Below are 17,127 nucleotides of genomic sequence, written 5' to 3' on the forward strand. Positions count from 1 at the left end.
GTATTTTTGATTCTTCTTCCTGAGGTGCAGCACCTTGAATTTGTGAGCACGATGATGGGACAGGCTCAGTTAGGATGAGAGGTGGAGGGGAGGCTCCGAAAGACCGAGGTTTTGCCCCTCTGCCTCCCCTTGGTGAGCGCTCATGTGGAACAGTGAATTTCCTTCAGGCCTCTGTGGAGGCTGCACTTCCCTCAAGGATTCACATTTTTTACACACTCTACCTCATCGTGCGATATGCCGTCTCGTGTCTGGTAAAACAGCTGTCACAAAGAAGCTGGTAGCAGCTCTGCTTTAGTCCACACCCGGGCTCAGCAGCCCACAGCCCGTGGGCTGAAACTGGACCCTCAGCAGGCACTTCCGCAGCAAGCCTCAGCTAGTGAACATTGTCCCGGTGTAGGAGGAACGAGCATCCTCACTAGCTTCTGTGGGTGCCGACTACCCATTAGCACCAGCTGGGCCCTGGGTTTGCAGGCCAGTCGCCTGCTCTGACCCAGTTCTTCTGTGGCCTCCTGGCTCCTGACCCTGGTTTTAGCTTATTTCTGGGCTTTGGCTTTCCCTGTCGATGTTTCCTGGCTCCTGACCCTGGTTTGGCTCTGCTCCCAGACTTCACCCTGTGGATTATCATAGGATCACTGACAACAAGGGCTGGAAGGGCTCTCAGGCGGTCATATCTACTCCAACCCCCTGCTCCAAGCAGGATCAGCCCCATCTACATCATCCCAGCCAAGGCTTCATCTACCCGGGTCTTAAAAACCTCCAGGGATGGAGATGCCTGAGGAAGCTGCAGAGGCACAGAGAAGCCTTAAACTGACTCTGATGGTAGCTCCTGCACTAGCAGCGCCCAGTACTGACTTTCCTTTATACCTATTTCCTAGCATAAAGAATTTCTGCATGGTCAGCAGGCTTACTCAGGAGGCAGCTGGAGAAAAACCTACAGCGTCTTGCAATCAATCCCTGACACCCCCGGAAAGTGAAAGAAGGACTTATGAGCAGCCAGCTCCGGTATCTTACTGGACTTTGCAAAAAGCACAGGTTATCATAAGAACAAATCAGGTTGTGGTTAAAAATCATTGTGCTTTAAGAAAACGGCATAGTCAAGATAATTTATCTACAGAAAATACGAGTGGTTCTTGAGTTGTTTTTTCTGTGTCGGCTTTGGTGGGTGGAAGATGGCTTGCTAGTGTCAGCGTCCAGAACATACAGCCACCTGTATGTGCAATGCAACAGCAAACAGATAGTGCCAGAGAAGAACTGTTTCTAAGTAAAAAAAAAGAGACATGGGAGTTCACTTTGACCCATGCTGACCTCCCAACTACAGCTGGACTTATAGGTGACCATGATGGCAACCAGGGCAGCAAGGAGGAGGAGACTCAGCACAATGAGGACAGCGTGGAGCCTCTTAGGAGACAACTCCAGCAGGTTTCCTGGAAAAAGAAGAGGAAATGTACACCAGTGACGGGCACTTGCACCTCCCTCCTGAACCCTGGCCCCAGAACCGGCACAGGGCCAGGTTCAGAGAGAAGACGATAAACCTCCGCATCCCCCACAACGCAGTCACGCTCAACCAGGGGGCCGTGGCGCCAGAGCTGGGGTTCTTCTGAGTCCTCTGCAGTAGAAAAACTACTCTATTCTTTTTCTGTAGGAAAAAAAGGGAGAAAACTAAGAACTGGCTTCTTCCAATGGGCACCGTGTGTCTATCCAGGGGTGCCTTGAATCTTACCCTCATTGTCTATGCATCTGTTATTCTGTAATTTGCAGAAGGTTTTTTAGCCTTGACGGCTCAAACTACAGCCACAGGCACCATCAACTGCTGCTCAGACACAGGCAAAAGGAGACAAAGACCCCCAGAAAGGTGTGAAAAGCAATCGGAGGTATCTTACCCTTCCTGAGAGATACAGCAGGGACGGATGATTTAAACATATTCTCATAGATGTCATCCTCCTCTGCTCTCCTTTTCACGGTGGCCGTGTCTGTCTGGCTGTCTAGGGAAGGTGGTCTTCTCACGATAGTGCAAGAGCTGTGAAACGAGACCCAGAAGTGAGCTCAGCTGATTCTCCGATCACGCAAAGCACGCACCCTTGGGCCACAGAGAAGAAAGTTGGGTGCAGCTGAGATGTTAGCAATGCCCCAACTGGAGACAGAGAAAGAGCAGGGTGAAGAATCATGTGCCCCGTTCATCACAAATCACGTGTCCATGGTGGCATCGGTTTTATGCATCACATGATCGGTTCAGTGGAAAACTCCCTGCCGCACAGCCACCTCCCAGCTGTTAGACCAGCAGTTCCCGAGCTTTGTGGAGGCCAACCCTCCAGCTGGCAACCCCTTGATCCAAATCTAGGTCAAAAGGGGCAGGGAAAGGGGAGGATCTGCACGCACTTCTGCAGGCCGCAGGGACAGGAGCTTGGGACACCTGTTCTAGGGCCCTGATGGGCAGTGAAGGAAAAGTCTCAGCTGAGCTGGCTGGCGTTAGGAACTGGGCTGTGGGAGGCTGGGCAAGGCCACCTGATAATGCAGGCAAAGTCCAAGGGCCAGGTCCCAGGGAGATGGAAGCACAGCGAAGCAGATGCTGGGGTGACGCAGAAGCCAGGGTCAGGGAGGGCCAAAAGCCGGAGCCACAGAAGTGGTCTGCCAAGATGCAGGGCCACAGATACAAGGCGCAAAGCAAGAAAGCACAAGGAGGTCAGGAGCAAGGACTTAAGTCTTGGCCCAGAAAGAGTGCTGCAACTGTACCCGTTGCCTGGGGCTTGGGGATGGGCCACCCAACAGCAGCAGAGACCACAGCCTTGCTGCCTGAGTCCACAGTCCCGCACGTAGGACACAACAACCCCGTGCACCGGGACAGCTCTTCTGTTGCCAAGCCTGCGTGCCAGCCGTCCCACTGCCCAAGCAGAGGCACCAAAGGGGACTTGGCCCTTGAGGTCCCCTTCCAGGTGAAGGGCCAGAAGGGATCTCAGCAGGACTCCACTGGAAATACACACGTAGGGCGAGGGACCATGGCCCTTCTGGGACCCAGTCCAGAATGGAAATGCGCAGTGCTGGATGCCTCCTTTAGGAGTCAGGGCATTCCTCGCACCGTTCGCGACCGGCAGCAAAGGGCTGAACGGGTCGGGCACAGTAAGCGCACTCACCCGGCCCCAGTCTGAGGGAGCCTTTTTGTTCTTAAACTGCTTGGTTTATGGCTTGGCACCCCCATGGGAAGAGACTCTGCACACTGCGTGGGGGCCGGCGTGGCACAGCGGTGTTGTCTCCTACCCCCAAACCGCTGCTGCTCACAAGCACGAAGCCTTCTAGGAAGAACTGGAGAGTGTCACCCTCCTCCCAAGACTGGCGAGGAACATCCGAGACGATCAGGTTGCCACAGTCATTTCCCTGTGCTGGTCTCACCACCGTGTGCGGAGAGCGCCGTGGCCATCTCTTCCTGCCTGCCCGAGGGGCAGAAGTGTAGGACCCAAGCCTGTCAACGGGAAGTGAGCTCTGCAAAACTTCTGAATAACTGAAATGAAAGCACAGACCACAGAGGAAAAAGCATCACATCTGCCTAGAGAAACCCACGGGGCAAGCCCCGCAGTGTACCCATGGATTTCATAGACATTCGGGCTGGAAGGGACCTCGGAAGATCATCGGGTCCAGCCCCCCGCCCCAGAGCCAGGAAGTCAGCTGGGGTCAAAGAATCTCATTGCAAACTACAGGCTCATGGCTGCACCAACATTACGTGTTATACAGGCAACTTGGTACAACACATATTGCAAACAAGTGAAAACTAAGAGCTTGGGATCACTCAGTATATCAAACACCTTCCCAGCCATTTGAGAAGAGCTGCTCCCAACCTCCTAGTCCAGGAGACCACAGTCAAACCACCACATTCCTCCTTGGATCACGGAAAGGAAGTAGCTGAGGTGGGTAAGGCCAGCGAAGCCCTTTCCACAATCAACACCAGGAGATGTGGCCCCTAATGTTGAGGAAACGGCCATGAGAGAGCTGGGTTAGAATTGTAGAAGTGGGGTCGCAGGGACCTTGTAGATCTTCAGTCCGACCCCCGGCCTGGGCGGGAGAAAACCTGGGCTCAGATGAGTCCAGCCGGGTAGGCATCAAGCCCCCTCTTAAAGCCCCCCAGGGTAGGAGCCAGCACCACTTCCCTAGGAAGTTGGTTCCAGCTCCTACCCGCCCTGACCGTGAAGTCGTTCTTGCAGATGTCTAGTCTGAATCTCCTCTCCAACAACTTGTGGCCGTTATTCCTTGTTATGCCGGGGGGCATGAGGGGAAACAAGGTCTCTCCCAAACCCTTCTGGTCCCCTCTAGTGAGTTTATAGATGGTCACCAGGTCCCCCCTCAGCCTCCGCTTGTGAAGGCTGGACGGGTTCAGGTCCCGCAGTCTCTCCTTGTAGGGCCTGCCCTGCTGCCCCCTGACCATGCAGGTGGCCTCCTCTGGACCCTCTCCATGCTGTCCACATCCCTCCTGAAGTGCAGCGCCCAGATCTGGACGCAGTCCTCCAGCTGTGGCCTGACCAGTGCCGCACAGAGGGGAAGGATCACCTCCCTGGACCTGCTCGAGATGCATCTGTGGATGCATGACAAGGTGCGGTTGGCCTTCCTGACCGTGTCCCCACACTGCCGGCCCGTGTTCATCTTGGAGTCAATAATGACTCCAATATCCCTTTCTGCCGCCGTGCTCTCAAGAAGGGAGTTTCCCATTTTATAAGTGTGTTGCTGGTTACTACTGCCCACATGCAGCACCCTGCACTTGTCAGTGTTGAAACACATCCTGTTTTTGCTAGCCCACCCCTGCAACGTATCCAGGTCTTGCTGCAGTCTTTCCCTCCCTACTAGCGTGCTCACCTCACCCCAAATTTTGGTATCATCAGCCAATTTAAACAGGTTGCTTTTCACCCCGTTGTCTAAATCGCTGATAAAGAGATCGAACAGCAGGGGTCCAAGGACCGAGCCCTGGGGGACTCCGCTGCCCACTTCCCCCCGGGCTGAATATGACCCATCCACCACCACCCTCCGAGTGCAACCCTTCAGCCAATCTGCAATCCATCCTAGTTTTTTAATGAGGATGGGGTGGGAAACAGTGTCAAAGGCCTTGCTGAAGTCCAGAAAGACTACGTCCACGGCGACACCTCCATCCATTGCCTTTGTGACCTGATCATAAAAGGCAATCAGGCTGGTCTGACATGACCTGCCCCTAATGAAACCGTGCTGGTTGCCCTTGAGCATCATCCCGGAGGCCGGCCCATCGCAGATGTGCTCCATGATGATCTTCTCAAAGAGTTTCCCTAGGATCGAGGTAAGACTGACAGGCCTATAGTTGCCCGTGTCCTCTCTCTTCCCTTTTTTGAAGATGGGGACCACGTTGGCTATCTTCCAATCATCCGGCACCTGGCCCGAGCACCACGAGCGCTCATAAAACCGTGCCAAGGGTCCTGCAATAACCCACTAGCTCCCTGAACACCCTGGGGTGGAGAGCATCTGGACCCGCTGACTTGAACATGTCCAGCCCCTCCAGAAGCTCTCTGACCCGGTCCTCCCCAACCTGGGGTCTGGAGGCGTTCCCCTCGAGTCTGTCTTGCATCACAGTGGGAAAGTCCCGGTCCCTGGACAAGAAAACGGAGGTGAAGAATTGGTTAAAGAGGTCTGCTTTCTCCTCTGGCGCAACCACCAGATTGCCCAGCGTACTTTGCAGGGACCCCACATTACCCGATGCCTTCTTCATCCTCCCTATATATTTGAAAAAGGACTTTTTATTATCCTTGATCTTGGACGCTAGTCCTAGCTCTATGTCCGCCTTAGCCTTCCTGACAGCCCCCCTGCAGGCCCGAGCAGAGGAGGTATACTCCTCTTTGGAGATAGCACCCCCCTTTCACTGGGTGTACGCCGCCTTTTTTGGCAATCAGCATTCCTGGACGCCCTTGGTGAGCCTGGGGGGCTTTTGGGCACACCTGCCCTCCTTGCTTCTTGTAGGGATGGTCACCCCCTGGGCCCCGAGTACTGTTTCCTTAAGGAACGACCACTCATCCTGGACACTGAGTTCCCCTGCCCTCAAGGACCCCAGCGCCTCCCCTACTAGTCTCCTCAACTCTTTGAAGTTGGCCCTCTTGACATCTAGGGCTACCGTCTTGCTGCAGGCCCTCGACACCCTGCCCTGGATGGTGAATGCCAGCAAGCGATGATTGCTATCTCCCAGGTGGTTGAGGACCTGGAGGCCCCTGACCAGGTCGTCGCCTGTGACCAGGACCAGGTCCGACGGGGCACTTCCTCTGGTGGGGCTGTGCACCTCCTGAATTAAGTGGAGGTCCTGTATCTCGGCCAGGAACCTCCTGGAACGGCCCAACCTGGCTGACTGCTCCTCCCAGCAGATGTCCGGGTAATTAAAATCGCCCATGACAACTACATCCCTTGCCTTAAGTGCCTCTGCAAGCTGGCCCAAAAATTCCTGGTCCAGCTCCTCCCCTTGGCTGGGGGGTCTGTAGTAGACCCCCGCCGTTAGATCCCTCTCCCCATGGCCCCCTTGTATCTTGACCCAGAGCACTTCCGCTTGCCCCTCCGACCCCGTTCTGCCGGCAGAGGATGTGTATTGCTCCTTGACACGGAGCGCCCCCCCCCCACCTTTCCTCCCTTCTCTGTCCCACCTGTAAAGCCGATAGCCCCTAATACTAACTGCCCAGTCATGGGGTGAATCCCACCACGTTTCTGTTAGCCCTATTATGTCTGGGTCTGAACTGGCTATTCTGAGGGCGAGTTCCTCCTGTTTATTCCCCATACTACGAGCATTAGTATATAGGCATTTAAGGCCCTGCCTAGCTGCGTGTGCCACACCCCAATCTGGGAGACTCTCTGGACCCATTTCTTACCTGGGCACTCCTTTCATTTGTCACCTGTCTTGCGCAGGTTCATGATGCTGGGAGAGATTTGTAGATAAAAAGGACACCATGCTGGAGACATGCTGGGTGGGAGAGCAGCTCCAGAGTCACCTGGGTTAGGGAATGCACCATAACCAGCTGCAGCATCCGCTTGGGATGCGGTGGCAGAAGCTGGGGACCAACGGGGCAGGCAGAAGAGCAAGGCTCAGAGGTGAAGCCACGTTTCCTGCCTCATCTTGCCGGGAAGAATCCTAGAGCCGCGGGGCTGGAACGGACGTGCAGGGTCACATCAAGTCCCAGCCCTGCCCGAGACAGGATCAGCCCTGTCCAAACCAGCCCAGACAAACCCACCATCTAAACTCTGTATAAAACTACCATCACCCCTGACACAGCACCAGACATCACACCCAAACCTGCCACCTACACTTGCCACTGTGGCAGCCAACGTCCTGCTTCTGTAAAAGGATGTTAAAACATGCCCCGGAGACCCCAGGCCAAGGCCATGGTCCCGCTGCAGAGGAAGGCAAAACCCCCCAGCTTGGGCTGCAGCAGCACCCAGTGCCTTTGAGGGAGGCTTAAAACCCCCCGATACCTGGAGATGCTGAGACGTCCCAGAGGAGCACCCTGGACCTTCACCGAGGGGCACAGCAAGACACCGAGTGGGAACTCAGCACAAAGGGGAACTCTGTGCCTCTTCCAGCTGCCACCTGAGTCATGATCGCACCCAGGGGAGACGATGTGAGAGGCCAGACTTCTTCAACTCGCAAGTTCCCACTTCAGTGCAAACCCAGCCGGAAGCCCTGGAGGAAGGAACTGAGTGAGCAAAGAGGAAATTAGGGCTGGATTTAACCTAGAGATACCAGAGGATGAAAGCAGAACTGCAGTTCTGATGCAGGACCCAACGGGCAACATGGCAGGACCGACAACAGTCCATTACCCGAGTTCTTCAGGTGACTGGAGAACTGAAGGGATGGCAGGGAGAGAGGCTGAAATAGGACATGAAGCCCTGGTAGCTTTGTCAAGCTTGCCTGGAGATGGATCATACTTCAAAGGGTGCACGCAGGGGGAAGGCATGTCACAGGACGAGCTGGCCCTTGCAAGCCAGCTCACCTTCCCAGGCAAAGGGACGGAGTGTTTGGGTGAGCTCATTCAGGCTTGCTGGGAGATGCACGGGGGACCTGTCCTCCGCCTGGGGAGAGGCTCTTGGGCAAAGCAGCCCTGGGAACTGGCCACATGTAGAAGAAGAGCCAGGGAAGGGCTAGGGAAGAGATCAGCACGTGGGCAGGAGAGGCAAGGCAGAGCCCATGCACCGGGGCACAAGGCTGGGAATTCCTGACCCCAGCTGACTTCCTGCCCTTCGGGCAGGGGGCTGGACTCGATGATTTTCCGAGGTCCCTTCCAGCCCGAATGTCTATGAAATCTATAAGGTGCATGTGGAGGCTCCTCCACTGTTGCACTGGAGGGGATGCCCCCTTCCAACCGGGCAGGATGAAGTGAGGGAGCAGAGCCCAGGACGGCTGCTAGTGGAGGCAGAGGACAGTGGAGGACCAGGACAGACCCTGAGAAAGCACCCAGCTGTTGGGGCTAACACATGGGAAGAGAAACTGCTGTTCAGAGTGGAATAAAAGCGGCCCCTCCTGCTGCCAGCGCTTCCTGGTGCATCCTCCCACAAGGCTGTTCTGCGTCTGCATTGTGCTGCCACCCGCATACTGACAACATGTCGCAGAAGCAGGACATTGGTCCCCTGTTTTCCCTGTGGCAGGGCCAGGCGTGACATCTGCACTGTGTCAGGGTTGAGGGTTGTCTTATGTCGAGTTTAGCTAATGGGTTTGTCTGGGCTGGTTTGGACAGGGCTGACCCTGCCTCAGGAAGGGGCTGGACTAGATGTGACCCTGCAGGTCCCTTCCAGCCCCACTGCTCCAGGATTTTATGAGTCCATGTCCAGGGGGACAGACAAAGAAGAAATGGTTCAACATTTCAACAGTGGAGATAAAGGTTTGGAGATTAGGAAGAGCTCTCTCTCCAGCTCTGAGGGTTGTTATGAGGGGATCAGCAGATATCTGGAGAAGCCTTGGGATCTCCACCACTACACATCTGCAAGTGCAGCTTGGACCACCACTTAGCTGGAGGGTTCAGACTTGCTTTGAGTTGGGGGTTGGACTCGATACGACTATCTGAAGGCCCTGACAGGCCTATTTTTTGTGCTGGAAAATAAAAAAAAACAGTCCATTATGGATGAGAATGAAAAAGATGAATATTTACCTAGGCAGAATTCCAGAGAACCCTGAAAAATGTCTCAAAGTCTATTCCTAAGTTGCTTGTGGAGATAAATTTAGCCAGAAAACAGCTCCTTTTATCCCTGGTATAGCAAATGGACCCAACTTTATTAAACAGCGTCTTTCTGTGAATTCACTGAAGATAAAGTTACATCTGCTGCATGCTGTGGACATCTCTGCAATGCTTTATGGCTGTGGGCATAGGCACCAACTTTTATTTTTGGCCTGGGGGGCGGGCACTAGGTTGATGCCCCTGCTCCGCCCCCCGCCGCACCAAACACAACCAGAGCAGAGCCAAGTCAACCTCATGGTGGGGACACAGCTCTGCACCACTGCCCCATTGCTGCCAGGTGGGCAGGCGACACCTCACCATGGCAGTGCAGCCAGTGTGGGGCTCCCGGAGAGGGGGCAGCAAGGTAGGGACATGCATGCAGAGCCCCCTGCATCCCGCTCCCCGCAGCCCCTTGCAGGAACTCCTGCAAGGGGATACCTGCTACTTCCCACATTTTTCCGCAGTAAACAGAAAACCCAGATCCCCGGGAATCCGGGACAAATGCTGTCCCACAGCCATGCAGCCCAGGACTGGGGCTTGATGTTCCCATTTCGAGACGTCTCACCCGATTAGGGACAGGTGGACGTACCCTCTTCCCGAGGGAGGGCAGGGCCCCTGGCCCCCACGTACTCGGTGCCTGTGGCTGCGAGGCATGGATGCTTAATTAGAAGTTAGGGAGCAGAATCGAGGCATTTGCAATGTGACTGCAGCGTGTCTCGCACACTGAGCACCAGACCGAGGAGTTTGTCAAGCAGCAAATCAGTCAAGACACTGGAACCGATGAACCGCGTTGGTGGTTGTGCGACAAAGGAAGCTGCAATGGTTTGGACAATTCGCAAAAAGGCCGGACACCCTGGCCTACACTGTAAAGCAGGGCGCAGTGGAGGGAAAGAGGCAAAGAGGCAGACCCAAGAAGAGCTGGGGAACCAATATCAAGGGCTGGGCAGGGTTTCAAGTGACAGACTGCACAAAGCTAGCCAAACATAGGGCAGAGGGAAGGAGGGTTGTTACAGCATCTAAGGAGCCCCAGTGATCGCAGTGGCCTCAGGACTGACTTGAGTATGTGTGAATTCATCGATGATATGGGCCCGGTGGGTTGGGAGTTGCAAAGAATCTAGCCTCATATCCTAGCAATACCGACCTGCTCTGACCGGCCTTGTCACTAGTTCGACAAAGTTCAGACTGTCCTGACTTGCCTAACTTCTCTCTCAGCTCTACTTACGGTCCAACAAAAAAGCAGCATCCCACAAACCCTGTGTCCAGCAAGATCCTGTCCGATGGATGTGCTGAAGAGTTGGTGTCCGCCGATACAAGTAGCAAGCTTTAGGGCTGGTATGAAAGGGAAAAGGGATGGGCTCAAGGCAGGAAAAGCAATAAATCCACGTTGAGTGTTTGGGTCATTGCCTCTCCTATAGCAGCTGAGGATCAGGCAGGTGAAAAAACATTTGGGGAGAGGGATGAGGCCGTTAAAACCCCAAGAAGGCATTGCAAAAGCAGGGCAGGGCTGTGTCCTGGGACAGACCCTGGGTCCGTCTCGCCCAGGCTCCTGTCACACGGGGGCAGGGAGCAGAGGCTGGAAGGGGGAGTGACTGGGTCCGACCGGGTTTTTCCCCCGTTCCTCTCTCGTTGCAGCCTCCAGCATTTCAGGTCCAAGATGTTCTGACATGGAGGCCGTGCCCCTCACTCCCACGTTCAGCATCTGCCTCCTGCCTGCTTTGTAGACCTTCAAATTCGGGAACATCCATTTTTACTGAGCAAGTGTTTAGAAAGGGGCAAAACACTTGCGCATGCCGGCAGGTGCTGGGCAGCAGCACAGCGCCTGAGAGGTGGCTTTCCAACTGGCGTCCCTGGTGCTGAATTTGACAGGGGATTTCCCTCTTTTCCAACACAGCGAAGGGGCTTACAGAGAATCAGGTTGGGAAAGCTGTGAAAATTTAACCCGGCTTGCTAAACATGCTGCAGCAGCCTGAGCCGTGCACCCACAGCATACGGCAGAGGCACACTTTGTGTGGGAGGGAGGGAGCCAGCTGGTCTGTACATGAAGCATATGGTTCTTGTCAAAGCAAGAGAGAAATCCCAACCCGGAGATAAAGTGCAGACAGCCGCTCTGTGCCAGCCAGCCTGCTCTTCCGAGAGCCTGCGCTACAGGTCGCTCCACATGCGTGCAACGTGTGAAGCCCGGAGGCCAAGACCGAGGCTTCCCCACAGGACCAGCCGTCAGGATTCAGCGCAGCCAAGCACATGAAGCCGGAGGCTTTGTCCCCCCACCACTACCGGGGCTTTTCCATCACAGATGGTGCAAGCAGCTGGAGAGGTAGAAGTGCTTCCAAACCCCCGAGCAGAGTGAACGAGAAAGTCCTGGTAGGTGAAGAAAACATCAGGACCACGACAACGTGGCAGCAGTCCACGTGAGTGCTCTCACCACTGAGCTCCAGTATTGAAATGGGATGTTGCCTCTTTGGCCATGTTTTGGAAGGAAGGTGGCTAACATTTTGCAGATGACGCCAAGCTGGGGAGAGTAGTCGATGAGCAGGAGAGTAGGGATAGGATTCAGAGAGACTTCGACAAATTGGAGGATTGGGCCAAAAGAAATCTCCTGAGGTTCAACAAGGACAAGTGCAAAGTCCTGCACTTAGGAGGAGCAATCCCATGCACCGATGCAGGCTGGGGTAGACTGGCTGGGCAGCAGCTCTGCAGAAAAGGACCTGGGGGTGACAGGGGACAAGAAGATGGATATAAGCAGCAGTGTGTCCTTGGTGCCAAGAAGGCTACTGGCATCCAGGGCTGCATCGGTAGGAGCGCTGCCAGTGGATGGAGGGCAGTGATTCTTCCCTCTATTCAGCACTGGGGAGGCCACATCTGGAGTCCTGTGTCCAGCTGTGGCCCCCACTACAGAAAGGATGTGGACACATTGGAGAGTCCAGCAGAGGGCAATGAAAATGGTTGGGGGCTGCGGGACAGGACTGGTGAGGAGACGCTGAGGGAACTGGGCTGCTTTGGTCTGGAGAAGGGAAGACCAAGGGGGATTGAACAGCAGCCTGCACCTCCCTGCAGGGGGGCTGCAAAGACGATGGAGCTGGACTGTCCTCAGCAGGGGCAGACAACAGGACAAGGAGCAATGGGCTCAAGCTGCAGCAAGGGAAGTTGAGGTTGGATATTAGGAAGAACTTTCTCCAGAGGAGGATGGTGAAGCACTGGGACAGGCTCCCCAGAGAGGTGGTGGGGTCTCCGTCCTTGGAGGTGTTGAAGACCCGGGTAGACAAAGCCTTGGCTGGGATGATGCAGTTGGGGCTGGTTCTGCTTTGAGCCAGGGGTTGGACTAGATGTGACCTCCTGAGCTCCCTCCAACCCTCATTGTCTGTGATCCTATGATAATCCACAGGGTGAAGTTTGGGATATAGGTGCAAAGAGGTTGAGGCTGGCTTGGCCAGCTGGCTCGCTGTGATAAGGAGATTGTGGCACTGTTGGGGGCAGGCACAGTGGCAGGGGTTCCCCCCTCCCCCAGTCCCGGCAGGAGCAAGCAGGGGAAAAAAGGTTGGGGTCCAAGTGGAAAGAGGCTGCTGGCTGATAAGGACAGCCAGAAGCGAGGTGTGTGCAAAAAGGCAGAACACGTTTTTTGGAAATCTCATTTTTCATTAATCTAATATAAGCAATAAAATAATCAGTAAAAATTTGCAAGATTAGCACCTGGCATCCGGAAAAATCCGTGCAGGAGAAATTAGATGAGCTTCCATGGATTTCCATGGACTTACAAGTGAACCCAAGCGGCACCTGGTGGTGCAATAGTTGCAAAGCAGGGAAAATCCCATTTTGGGGCATAAATAAAACATAGAGTCATAGTTTCTAGGGTTGGAAGGGACCTGTGGAGATCATTGAGTCCAACCCCCTGCCATGGCAGGAAAGAGCATTGGGGTCAAACGACCCTGGTAAGGTGTTCATCTAACCTCCTCTTAAAGACCCCCAGGGTAGAAGCCAAACATGTTGGAGGCGTTTTAAATTACCACAAAGAAAAAATATAAAAATGATAAAATCAGCTGATAACGTGGGTACACTGACTTGATTTAGCTAGCTGAATGGTGATTTTTGTAAAGTGGTAACAGGAAAAGTGTAATGTGGTAACAGGAGAGGTATAACGTGTACAAGGGCCCGATGATGCTGTTTTGTGAAGGATGCTCTGAGACTACCAGCTATAGTGAGAAAGGTGTAGGGATGCCTCATTTACAGAGCCCAGCAGACACGGAGTGGCTTGATCCCAGCTTTACAGACCAGCCTGGGGGGCTGAGAGATTTGGGCACCTCCAGTATTGGGCTGCAGCTCGGTGATGGTCATTAGGATCTAGATTTTGGCTGCAGTGCTTCAGTCCCACATCAGGCATCTGAATCCTTCTGTGGGTCTGTATGCCTCCACTCAGCATCTGTAACCTGGAGGAGGGAAATAGTAATACCCTTCCACAGATACTAGGAGGATGCACAGGTGAAATCATAGAAATCCTAGAGCCGCGGGGCTGGCAGGGACCTGCAGGGTCACATCTAGTCCAACCCTTGCCCGAGGCAGGATCAGCCCTGTCTAAACCAGCCCAGACAAATCCAGCATCTAAACTTCATAAAACTACTGTCAACCCCACCACACCACAAGACATCACACCTGAACCTGCCCCAGGGAAAGCAGGGGGACCACGGCCACCAATGTCCTGTTTATATAAAAGGTTTATAAAAGACACTGGAGGGACCCCAGGCCCAGACTGTGCCCCTGCTGCAGAAGGCAAACCCCCCCAGTGCAGACAAGTCTGAGCAGGGAGGCAATCCCTTCCTGCCCCCAGTGCAGCATAGGTCTGAGCCTGAGCACCGGGGCAAGACCCTCTAGCTGGGACCCTGCAGGGTCGGTGCAGCAGGAGCATTGGCACAGCCCAGCCCCCACCCCAGCCCCAGATGCGGCAGCACCAGTGTCTCTGGGGGAGGATTAGGAAAAAAAACCCTGACACATGGGGCAGAAAGGGAGAAAGCGGGGCAGGATTCTCCCCTACTCCATGTGGCAACCAGCAAAGCCCATAAGCCTGAGAAATCCCGGTGGTACAAGATTGGCTTTGCTACACCTGGATCATCCCCCCTCCCAGTGCCCATCCAGCCTCTCCTTGAGCCCTCCAGCCCTGGCATCTCTTCCACGACCTCCCTGATCTGACAGTGAAGAAGCGTTTCCTGGTCTCCAACCTAAACCTGCTTTGGTGCAACTTCCAGCCATTGCTCCACATCCTCCTCTCTGCAGCGGGAGAGACCAGACACTTTCTCTTGTCTCTCTGGCAGCCCTCCAGGGATTTGCAGTCTGCTGCCATGTCCCCTCTTCCTTTTCCACCAGCTGAACCTGCCCAGCTCCAGCCTCTCTTCCAGGACTTGCCTTCCAAGCCCTTGACCATCTTTGTTGCTGCCTCTGGACCCCCTCTCACTTTTCCATAACCTGTCTAAAACATGGAGCCCAGAAATACACACGAGGCTCTAGAAGAACAGCGCCAAGCACAGAGGCACCAGCAGCCCCCTGCCTTGTACCTGATACTTCTATTGCCACAGCCCAGAACCGTGCTGGCCTTTTGTGCGGCTGAGTCTGTGATCCACCAGCACTCCCAGATCCCTCTCCGTGGAGCTGCCATGCAGCTGGGGCTCCCCCATTCTGCATCAGTGTTTTTGATTCTTCTTCCTCAGGTGCAGCACCTTGCACTTGTCAGCACTGACCTTCAGCGAAGGTCTGTGAAGATGGAAGTGTGGGGAAGGAGACTGTGGAAGTGCTCGAATGCATTCAAACATGGCTCCCTGCTAATGAGCCACGGTCACCACGAGGCAGGAAAGCTACCCACCAAAATGAAGAGGAACTTCTCCACTGACAAAATCACCCAGCACCTCTGGGCAGGAAACAAAACCACTCACATATGTGGAGGTGCAGAGACCAGAGCTGTGTGCGAGATGCGGCCGCCCCAGGGATTTATTCACTCCCCCTCACCCACCTGCCAGGATCTCCCACAACGCACTGCTTCTAGGCAGCGGGGGGGCTGTGGGATACCCCCATCTGCACCCCAGCATGGCCCTCGCGGGGAAGGCAAGTCCTGCCCCAGGAGCCTGGGCAGCCCTCCACTTCGCTGCTGGGGTGCAAGCAGTTCTGTGCTGCTGTGATGCTGCCTGTGGCATCCACTCCCCTCCTCCCCTGCCCTGTCCCAAGCACCGGAGCAGCTCCAGCTGGTAGGAATGGCTCTCCCAGCCCTTTTCTCTCAATGGGGGAACTTTTTGTCTTGCTTGGAGAATGCAGGGGCACGAGGAAGAAATGCCGGGTGCTGCAAGGAAGGTGAAGCTCCGGTAGCATGTTGCTCCGTGCACCGCGGTACATGCCTTTCTTGACATTTTCCTAGATTTCATAGACATTACAGCTGGAAGGGACCTCGCAAGATCATCAGGTCCAGCCCCCTGCCCCAGGGGTAGAAGTCAGCTGGGGTTAGATGACCCTAGCAAGGTAAGCATCCAAATGCAACTTGTATGTGTCCAGAGTAGGTGCTTGCACCACTTCTGGGGGGTCTGTTCCAGACTCTAGAGACTCGGACAGTAAAGAAGTTTTTCCTTATGTCCAGTCTTGGAGGAGTTTGTGGCCATTGGACCCTGTCATCCCTTGGGGTGCTCTGGTGAGCAGGCGCTCCCCCAGATCCTGATGCACACCCCAATGTACTTACAGGTTGCCACCAGGCCCCCCCCGAGCCTGCACTTCTCCAGGCTGAAGAGTCCCGTGGCTCCCAGCCTCTCCTCATAAGACCTGCTGTCTTGCCCTGATCCTGCGCGTGGCTCTCCTCTGCACTCTCTCGAGCTTCTCACATCCTTCTTGAATCGTGGAGCCCAGCACTGGACGCAGTGCTCCAGCTGCGGCCTCAGCAAGCCTGAGTAACGCGGGAGGATGACATCCCGGGTCTTGCTTGAGAAGCATTGGTAGATGCAACCGAGAGTTTTGTTCACTTTGCCGGCTGTGGCATCGCATTGGTGGCTCATGTTCATCTCGTGGTCAGTCGCGACCCCCAAGTCTCTTTCGAACATGGTGCTAGCGAGTGAAGCGCCGCCGAGCCTACAGGTCTGGGGCGGGTGCTGTCTCCCCAGGCAGAGCACCTTGCAGCTCTCTATATTGAAAGTCATCGGGTTTTCGTCGGCCCACCCTGCAAGCCTGCCTAAGTCGGCTTGGGTCCTCAGCCTGTCCTCCGGCGTAACCGCGCTTCCCCAGACTTCGGTGCCATCTGCAGACTTGGCCAGTCCAGCTCGTTAGTAAATACATCACAGAGCACTGGTCTCCCACCATGCCTGGCACAGGCGCACCCCGCTCCACAGCCCAGGCCTCTCTGCGGGCTGCCCGGAGGCGCGCGGGCCTGCCCTGGTACCAGTAGGAAACAGGCCGCCTCGGCCTGCAAGTGCCTCGGGTGAAAGTGGAGGGAAAGGGGTGCCCCTACCCAAAATGGCTCCCTTGCCTGGCTTCAGTCAAGGGTCAAGCTGCCCTCACTCAAGATGTGCCTGGCTCGGCTGGAGTCAGCCTGCCCTCTCCCAAGATGGCCGCCTGAGCGAGGAGGTCGCCGGCCTGCCCTCACGCAAGATGACAGCCCCATGGGCGGTGGCAGCCTCTTCCAAGATGGCTGACGGAGCCTTCCTGACCAATCAGAGCAGGAGGAGGGCGAGGGCGGGAAGTATGCCCTTCCCAAACATGGCCGCCGGGGCGTCGCCGGCGGGCCCAGGGCAGGCGGGGGGAGGGGCAAGGAGAAAGTGAAAGTGCCCGAGCGGCGGCCTGGGCCGGGCACTGCGGCGGGGGCTGGCCCGGGAGAGACGCCCCCCAGAACAGGCGGGACCCCTCCCCCCTGCCCCCGGGGCACCCACGGGAATCTCCCTCCCCCACCTACTAGGGAATACCCCTGCCCCTCCCCCTCGAAGCC

At 55.4% G+C, this 17,127-nt stretch overlaps 1 long non-coding RNA gene across 1 annotated transcript; it reads right to left on the minus strand.

The window, feature by feature from the left end:
• Positions 1 to 1,202: 1,202 nt before the first annotated feature.
• On the minus strand, positions 1,203 to 17,084 carry LOC149869908 (uncharacterized). The gene is made up of 3 exons (XR_016440657.1): positions 3,253 to 17,084; positions 1,881 to 2,017; positions 1,203 to 1,636 (listed from the first exon to the last, which is right to left on the minus strand). It is a non-coding gene; the product is annotated as an uncharacterized LOC149869908 (long non-coding RNA).
• Positions 17,085 to 17,127: the final 43 nt, after the last annotated feature.

Source organism: Crocodylus siamensis, chromosome 2 (genome assembly GCF_052110815.1).
Source record: "Crocodylus siamensis isolate JL-2025a chromosome 2, ASM5211081v1, whole genome shotgun sequence".
NCBI lineage: Eukaryota > Metazoa > Chordata > Crocodylia > Crocodylidae > Crocodylus > Crocodylus siamensis.